The sequence below is a fragment of the Furipterus horrens genome, unplaced genomic scaffold, assembly GCF_987537825.1.
Source record: "Furipterus horrens unplaced genomic scaffold, mFurHor1.1.pri manual_scaffold_8, whole genome shotgun sequence".
NCBI classification, from domain to species: Eukaryota; Metazoa; Chordata; class Mammalia; order Chiroptera; family Furipteridae; genus Furipterus; species Furipterus horrens.
Genome location: NW_028327178.1, coordinates 79,050,351 through 79,059,483, shown reverse-complemented (window position 1 = coordinate 79,059,483; position 9,133 = coordinate 79,050,351). Strand labels below are relative to the sequence as shown.

Sequence of the window (9,133 nt, the reverse complement as noted above, 5' to 3'; positions counted from 1 at the left end):
AGCAGTGTCTGTTACGGTGTTCTTCGTTGCGTACAGCTCGAGGTAGTGCTCGGTCCACCGCCGCATTTGCTGTTCCTGGTCAGTGATGACCTCACCTGTCTTGGACTTAAGGGGGGCGTTCTTGGAGGGGATTGGGCCTGTTGCCTTCTTGATACCCTCATACATTCCTCGTGCGTTGCCTATATCGGCGGCTTCCTGAATGCTTCTGCACAGGTTTAGCCAATAGGTGTTGGCACAGTGGCGGGCGGTCTTCTGGACTTTGTTCCTGGCAGCCCGTAGAGCTTGAAGTGTACTGGGAGTGGGCGTGACCTTGTAAGCCAGTAGGGCCTTCCTCTTAGCCTCGATCACGGGTTCCATTTCTTCCCAGTGAGCCTCGTACCAGTCAGCGTTCTTCCGCTCTTTCTTCCCGTAAGCAATAATGGCGGAGTTGTATATGGCGTCGCAGAGACGTGGCCAATTGGATTCGATAATGTCATCTGCCGCCACTCCCTCGCCGAGTGCATCTTCCATCTTGTTGATGAATTGCTGGGTCTTAACTGGGTTGCTGGCACAACTGGTGTTGATGCGTGGGCGACCCTTCATCTTGGAGTGGTGCAACCTCTTCGGCATTATGCGCACCTTGCTTACCACGAGGGCATGGTCCGTGTCGCAGTCTGCACTGTGGTAGCTGCGGGTGAGGAGGGTGCTGCCAATATCCGTTCTTCTGGTGATGACGAGGTCAAGCTGTTGCCAATGACGGGAGCGGGGGTGCCTCCATGACACCTGGTGGATCTCTTTGCACTTGAAGAATGTGTTTGTCACGCACAGGCCGTGGTGACACAAAAGCTCAAGCAGTCGCTGACCATTCTCATTGATCTTTCCTCTCCCAAAGTTTCCGAGGCAGGTGGGCCAGGCCATGTGGTCGGCTCCTACTCTTGCGTTGAAGTCTCCAAGGAGATAGAGAGCGTTACTTCTGGGAATCTTGGATAACGCTTCGTCCAGTGCATGGTAGAACTGTTCTTTCTCTTCGGTGGTGGCGCAGAGGGTTGGGGCATACGCGCTAAGAATGCTGACTGGGCCAAAAGTTGTTGACAATCTGAGGGTAAGTAATCTCTCTGTGCCTCCTGTGGGTGGCTCTATGGAGTTAACAAGCGTGTTCTTCACAGCGAACCCAACACCGTGCTGTCTTGGTTGGTCTGGAGACTTCCCTTGCCAGTAGAAGGTGTAGTTGGTTTCTCTGATAGTTCCGTTGTCGGCCAACCGGGTCTCCTGTAGAGCCACAATGTCGATGTTTAGTCGTGCCAGTTCCCTATCGATGACAGCGGTTTTCCTGGCACCCTTGATCCACGGAAGGTCTGCAGTAAGTCCGGGGCACATGGTCCTGATGTTCCAGCTAGCGAGGCGAAGAGCCGGAGGCTTCTTTCTTGTTGTTTGCTTGGAATTAACTGGTGCGGATGTTTTGTGGCCCACTTTTCGAGAGGCGCCTCTCTGATCCCCACGCACCCAGTGGGGCAGGCGAGCCATGGCGAGACGGTAGCTGTCCAGTGAGGTGTGATGACCTCTCCCACCGTCAGAGGAGACCCCTGGCGCTCGTTTCCTTCGCCAATCGGATGAGCTTATAACCGGTATCTGTCTCCTCCCGTGTTGAGTCGACATCTTGCGATGATGCTGGAGTGTCCTCTCAAGTGAAACTGAAGCTACAGAGCCTGGGCAGGGTGATATGGAGGGTCTGCTGTTGCCCATGCAGCAGACCCCCCCTCTCTTCGCAGCTGAAGGGTCCAAGGGAGAGACAAAGTCAATACAGCTTGGCTTCAGGTGCGCCGCAGGAGTTGCCGGTGTTGACTACAATGTCAAACCGCCTTAGGGACTCCGGCTCCGGATTTTCTGTTGGGGTTTACTCCCTTAGCCTTTCCCCTGAAGAGGTATGCCGCAAGGCAGCGGAGGTTTTTTGGGGTCAGAGTTTTCCTTCTCTGATTTTAGAGATGTCCTTCCTCTTTCCTCCTTTACAGTCTTGAGGGCAGCATTTACAGGCTAAAATAGAAAACTGGCAGTGTAACCTTCTAAGCAGATACTACCAATACCCTGCTTGGGTATACTCACTTGGAGGACTTATCTGATATGATCACAAAGAATTGCCAAGGTCCCTTAAGTGTTCCAGTTCTTGATGTTCACTGATGCTAATATAATTTATCACACACCTGTCTTCCTTCCCTCAATCATTCATGGCAGACAGGAGAAAATGAAGCTGTATTTAATATATACATGTTACACAAGTTCCAGACCAGTGTTCTCATGTACAAGAACTGAAAGAGCTTGTTAAAACGCAGGCCCCTGGGCCTCCTCGCCTCAAGATTCTGATTCTGTAGGTTTGACTTGGGTCCAAGGAACTGTGTTTCTAACAAGCCCCCAGGCAATGCCCAGAGTGCTGGTCCTTGGACCACTATTTGAAGGGCCAGGTCAAGTGGTTCTCAAAGTGTGGAGCCCACTCAGCAGCATCAGAAACAGGACAACTTGGTTAGAATTACAGACTTTCAGACTTCATACCAGAGGTGCTGAGTCAGGATTTGTTTCTTTTTTTTTTTTTTTTTTTTAATTAGCTATATATATATCCTTATATGAGGACATTTTTTTCATTGCTGTTTTTTTTAGAGAGAGAGAGCAAGGTAGAGAGTGAGGGAGAGAGAGAACCATCATGCCGAGAGAGAAGCATCAATTGGTTGCCTCCTGCACACTCCAGGACTAAGGATTAAACTCAGAATCTGGGTATGTGCCGATTCAGAATCCAACTGCAACATTTTGGTTGTAGGACAATACTCCAACCAACTGAGCCAAACCAGCCAAGGCAGGATTTTCTTTTCAATAAGGTTCCCAAGATATTTAAGTCCACATGACAAAAGATGGGGAAGCACCTGGATAGGCACGCATAAGAAAGTCAGGAGGTGCTCTACATCAGGGGCGATGCCCAGGGTATGATGTCTGTGATGCTGTCCCTTGTCTGAAACTGGAGCAGGCCAGTGGTTGTGGAGGAAGAGCATCTCTATGACTGGCTCTGAGCATGTCGCTGAGATTGACAGTCACCCAGGGTTTTAAATGAAAGCACTGAGAGTGGAGATAAACGTGTATATCAAAACATCTGTTTGTAGTCAAGAGCCCATTTTTGTTATCACTAGGTAGAAAGATGTCACCGTGGCCAAAAGAGAAATCCTCTCAGCTGCAGACCACTTCTCCATGATTCATGCTATCTAAACAAAAATAGACCTGCTCTGGGAGGGTTATCAAGTCCTAACCTTCCTGGGTCAAATGAGGGTCCCACATGGTGTGGTGGGATTAGTAGCTGAACCCAAAGGAGCAACTATTAAAAGAATTTGGCAGCAGACCCACACATACATAGTAACTCTGAGCAGATATAAGGAGCCCACCTTTGTAGTAACAGGGATGCCTAAAAATGTTAACAGAGCATGAGGAGAAATAGAAATGTATATTGCCATGCTTACAGGAATCTATATTGAGCTCAATGAAGAGACTGATTTCCATTACAATGATACCTATATAAACTTTGAAAGTGATACTCTTAGCTCTGCATGGTTGTCCTCCAAGCCAGTGCCTCTTATATGTGTAAGAATGATATCCAATTATCGAAATGATAGTGCCAGTTCTTTGAGTAGTGGTTCTCAGATTCTGGCTTGGAAAGCAATAGGCTGGCTGACTTTAGTCCAACAAGCTCATTTAGCACAGGGAACTTTGGGTTTAGAGATACACTACCATTGTAGGCTCAGAAGATTTTGCAGTTGATTCTCCTGTCTTTGACTCTACCAACATCTGTGCAAACAATCTGGACTCCATTTGAACCAGTTAATTCATTCTCTGGCTTTGGGAGTGATCCTGGTAATGTGAAGAATCAGCGTAGAGGAACTCAGCTATCTACTCCTCGTGTCTCCTACATTTCTTAAGCACATTGAATACCCATTTGCTTGGAGGGTCAGGAGTGATCTGCCTAGTACAGGCAACCATGTTGGCCTTCCAATTAAATCCCTGCTTTTTCTAAAAGTACGAATAGTTATTCCTTTCCAATAGTGGTTCCACCTCTAGCTCACTTCCAGGATCAAGACAAAAAACATGAGTATGTTAATTTGCTTTGAGAATGAAGTTATTACTGCCTTGGTTTCATGGAGCCACAACTTCTTCTGCATGGAATGTGCCAATAAGATCTGTGAAATGAGAGCACCATCATGTCCAGTTTATCACACAGCTGTTACTAAGGCAACCCAAATTTGCTACATCTCTATATGGACTTGTAAAGGCATGATTATAATGGTACCCAGTAAACTTCCTAATGGTTTCATATGACTATTATCAGGCTTTATTGCAGTTAGGCTAAAGTTGTTAGTAAACTTATAAAAGGCTGCTATGTTAACACTAAACCTAAGTGGTCTCTTGTCTATTACTTTGGTTTGAATTATTAAAATTAGCCTGCAGACCCAGAGACATAGCTTGTATAAGAATTGCTAACGTGGAAAAACAAGATGGCGGAGGAGTAAGTGGAAGCTACACTAACCTCCTCCCAGAACTAGTGTGGATTTCCGACTTATTTTGGAGAAATTATCTGGAATACCCAACCGAACACTAGCTGGAGAGAAGTCTTATAACCACGAAGAGACAGAAAAGGCCGCTACATCACAACGTGACCGGTAGGGAGTGCGGAGGCACAGAAGGGCTGGCTGGGCTCATACGGGTGGCAGCTGAGGGGACTGAGAAACAGCTCAGCAGCCAGGAGTTCCCCCTGAGAAGGGCAGGGTCTAAACCCCCAGCTGAGCTTCCCAGCCTACAGCAACAGAGTGGAAAGTAAAATAGTATCCAGCTGAGAAAAGCAAAAAGCCACAGGGTTTCTTGCTAGTCAGAGAGAAATAGCTGGAGAAAAAGAGCTCTTAAGCAGATCACATACGAAAATATTTTGCCCCCACTTACCCTGGGCTCAAGCAGAGGGAAGGCAGAGAGGACTGGAGACGCTTGGGGAGAGTTTGGCGAAGTGGCTTTGAGGGGACAACTGGGGAAGCGGCCGACCGGGTCCCAGTGCTGACTCATTCTCGATACTGCAGACAGACCATTCCCCTCCAAGTGGCGTCAGCCTGAGGGGAAGCAAAAGCCCTGCCTACAGGAATTAAGCTGCCACACCCTCGGTCTTTAAGGCTGACGGCTAATCACAGATTGAATATATTAACAACTAAAGAAGACAAAGGCAGTAGGTCCCTGGAAGTCTCCAACAGGCTGCCTAGGCCCAGACTAGTACAGGATCTGATGCCACCAGGGGCAGATCCAGGAAGTGCAGATCAGTCTAAGAAGCACCAACAAACAATAAGAATCATAAAAAAGGGGAGACGGAGGAACAACCCCCCATCTGAAGGAAAGGCAGAATCCCCAGAAAGAGTGCTAAATGAAACAGAGGGGAGCAAACTATCAGATATGGAATTCAAAACATGGATTATAGAGAAGCTCAATGAGCTCAGCTGAAACTACAAAGAACTCCAGAAAAACTACAGGAAACTTACTGAGAATTACACCAGCATGAAAAAGGACATGGAAGCTATCAATAAGAGCCAGGAGAAAATGAAGAATATGATCTCTGAATTGAAGAACACAGTAGAAGAAATTAAAAGCAGGCTAGAGGAAGCAGAAGATCGGATCAGTGAGCTGGAAGACAATGTAGACAAAAACTCCCAGACAGTGCAACAAAATGAAAAAAGACTGAACAAGACTGAAGAGGTTCTAAGACAGCTGCAGGATAACATGAAACATAATGTATCATAGAAATTCCAGAAGGAGAAGAAGAAGAGTAAGGGATAGAAAACCTCTTTGAAAAACTAATGACAGAAAACTTCCCTAACATGAGGAGAGAAAGAGTCACGCAAGTCCAGGAAGCACAGAGGGTCTCAATGAAGATGAACCCCAACAGGGCCCACTTCAAGACACATCATAATTAAAATGGCAACATTGAAAGATGAAGAGAGAATCCTAAAAGAAGCAAGAGAGAAACAGCTCGTAACATACAAGGGAGCTCCAATAAGGCTATCATCAGATTTCTCAGCAGAAACACTACAAGCCAGAAGGGAATGGCAAAAAATATTCCAAGCAATGAAAAACAAAGGCCTACAACCAAGAATACTCTACCCAGCAAGGCTCTCATTCAAAATGGAAGGTGAAATAAGGAGTTTCCAAGACAAAAGAAGGCTAAAAGAATACATCTCCACCAAACCAGCATTGCAAGAGATGCTAAAGGGTCTGCTTTAAGAAGATGAAGAAACAGAGAGAGACAGAGAGGAACACGAGTACAAAGGGGGAAAATGACAATGAATAAGTACTGAAAGAAAGAAGGAACTTTTACCATTTGCAACAATATGGTTGGAACTGGAGAGAATTATGCTTAACGAAATAAACCAGGCAACAAAAGAAAAATACCTTATGCTATCACCTATTACAGGAAACTAATGAACAACACAAACAAATGAGCAAAATTGAACCAGAGGTATGTAAACAAGAAATAAACTAACAGTAACAAAGGGGTAGATGGGCAGGAGAGAAGAGGCTAAGAAGGGGAAGGGTCTAGTCAAAGAACATGTATAAATGACCCATGGACATGGACAACTGGGTGGGGACTGAATGTGGGAGAAGGGAGGGGCAGGATGCAGGGAAGCAAGAGGGGGAAAAAAGTGGGACAACTGTAATGGAAAAACAAACAAACAAAAAATTTTAGTGGGGGAAAAATGAAAATATAAAGAATAGAAATGCAAGTTCAGTGAATATGAGAAAGACAAAGATTTTCCTTCACACTGTATATTTTTCTCCCTATCTGATCCCTCCAGAGTTTGGCATTCTGAAGAAGTAAGTTAATGACATAAGTTTCTTTGCATAAAACTAATAAGACCAGTTGTTAATAGAGGTTTTTTATTTTAACTAAGACTTTGACTGGAATGTCATGCCTAAAGGAAACATATTTGGGCTCTGGTTGTTACCAAAAAGCTCCGAGGAACTGAGATTGACTTTCAAAGGTAATAAAAGTCCACAAGATAAAAGGTTTGGTACCTTGAATGGATGTGCGGTCCCTGACAATCTTTCCAGGGAAGGAATGAAGGTTGTTTTCCTGAAAGATGGCTAGATGGGACCTTAAGGCACAATAGAAAACCAGAAGGACTTGGAAAAGACAGGTGTGTACAGGCAAGGCTGAATGCCAGGTATGTGGTTCTGCTTCTATGCATTAAAGAGCAGACTGAAGGTCACCCTAAATTATCCTTGCATAAGTTCCAGCAAAGCAGAACTAAAGATCATAAGTGATCATTTTCTGCTCTTGCTGTGTTTATGCAAATGAACAGGATAAATTAAAAATGGACTTAATGCAGTCCCTTTAATGACAAGGAGGGTAATCTTAGGGAGAAAAATCGCAATTCAAGAAAAATCACAATGCTCAGTTTTCATTTGAAAGTTAAACTATGTGGCATTATCAAAGATGTTTAATTTACAGGCAAGAAGAATGTCAAATGCCTTGCAACTGGATGTCTTTCTGATAAGACAGTCCTACAGATATAGAGACTTGTATGTGGGTTATGTTACATAAATTAACATGTGTTTTCTGTTTTCAAAGGGCATAAGCCTATGATCTCATTACCTGAGTGATTGTCTGTAGGTATAGGCCTCACTTAATCCTGTCTGCATTGCTGTCTCCTGAGACTCAATGGTTTGGCTGAACTAAGTGGCTGGGTTGGTGAAGAATGGGGTGGTCTGTGGGCTTCACTTTAAAACTGGTTTCTCTTTTCTGTCCTAAAGGCTTGGACAGAAAGAGCCCAGAGGCCTGAGAGGGGGGAAACCTAAAATATTTCCCTCAGCCCAAACTAAGTATAATGGGCAAAAGGGTTTTGGACAGGTGAGATGTACCTGACACAGCTTCCTCCAAAGAAGCCCTTCCTTTCCCTAATGTGGGACATTGAAAAATTAATAACTGTCTTTTGTCATCTAGTGGTTATGGATTGAATGATGTCCTTTAACCTTGTTGCCAAATCTGTTGCCTCCAGAATACAACAAGGATGCCAGCCTGTTAAATCAAGCATACCGTTGTCCGGGGACGGCCAACCGACCTAGAGTCTACACGATCGTTCCCCATGTGGAAGGCCACCCTCCCCTCCACACCTCCACTCTTATTAGGGATTTCTAGACCCAAGGGTAGTTAGGACGACGACCATGTCCAGCTTGAAGCAGCTAGAGGAGCTCGAGACCTTTGCCCATTGTCCTTTATAAGATTATAAAAAGTCTTAAGTCTAAGAGGGAGGGATTGTTATTTTTTATTGTTAAAATAATTAATTAATTAATTAATTAATTATTTAAAAAAGAAGAAGAAGAGAATATATGAAAGGGTGAGGCAGGCAGGAGAGCTTGTATGTATGACCCATGGGCATGGACTTGGGGGGGGGGCTGTTGGTGGAGGGGGGCTGCTGGGTGGAGGGGAGCAAAGGGGAAAAAAATGGAACTATTGTAACAATATAATCAATAAAATATACTTAAAAAGAAAAAAGAATTGCTAACGCTGAAGTTCAACTCTGTTGAGTGAAGATCATCATAGGTTGCGAGAGCCTTTGAGAAAAGTGTGTATATATGTCTCAGATTTCAAAACAATGGGTCACAAAGCCTAACCACATAAGGAGTTTATGGAGGGTACTTGGCATTATCCTGTTTCCAACACTTCCAGAACTTTTTTATTTACACTGCCTGTTTTGACAAAACAGATTTTTTTTTTTTTATTTTACAACAACTTAAGTCTAATTCTTCAGGATTGCCAGTAACTTTTTACTGCATTGTGAATTACTTATTGGAAATGATAAGACTGAGAGCAGTTTACTCAATCGCTGGTTATAATTTGGGACAAAAAAACTGCTACATTAACCTTCATCTTGCCTAGCTGGTATGAATAGTGGGTCAGGAATTCAACTGTGTCAATTGTGAATTCTTACCCATTGCCTCTCTTGGTAAATGTGGAAATGATCATCTGGGTTTTCTCATTTCATGAAAAACGTTGGGATTCACCTATAATGGCTAATAATTGAGGATATGAATATTCCATTCATTTGTCTGATCAAGCTGTTGATTAATTTTTAGACTCTAGATCAAAATA

The 9,133-nt window shown here is 44.3% G+C and overlaps 1 pseudogene; it reads left to right on the top strand.

Annotated features, from left to right (window-relative positions):
* Window positions 1-3,069: 3,069 nt before the first annotated feature.
* LOC150003205 (RNA-binding E3 ubiquitin-protein ligase MEX3C pseudogene) lies at window positions 3,070-4,326 on the top strand (annotated as a pseudogene).
* Window positions 4,327-9,133: the final 4,807 nt, after the last annotated feature.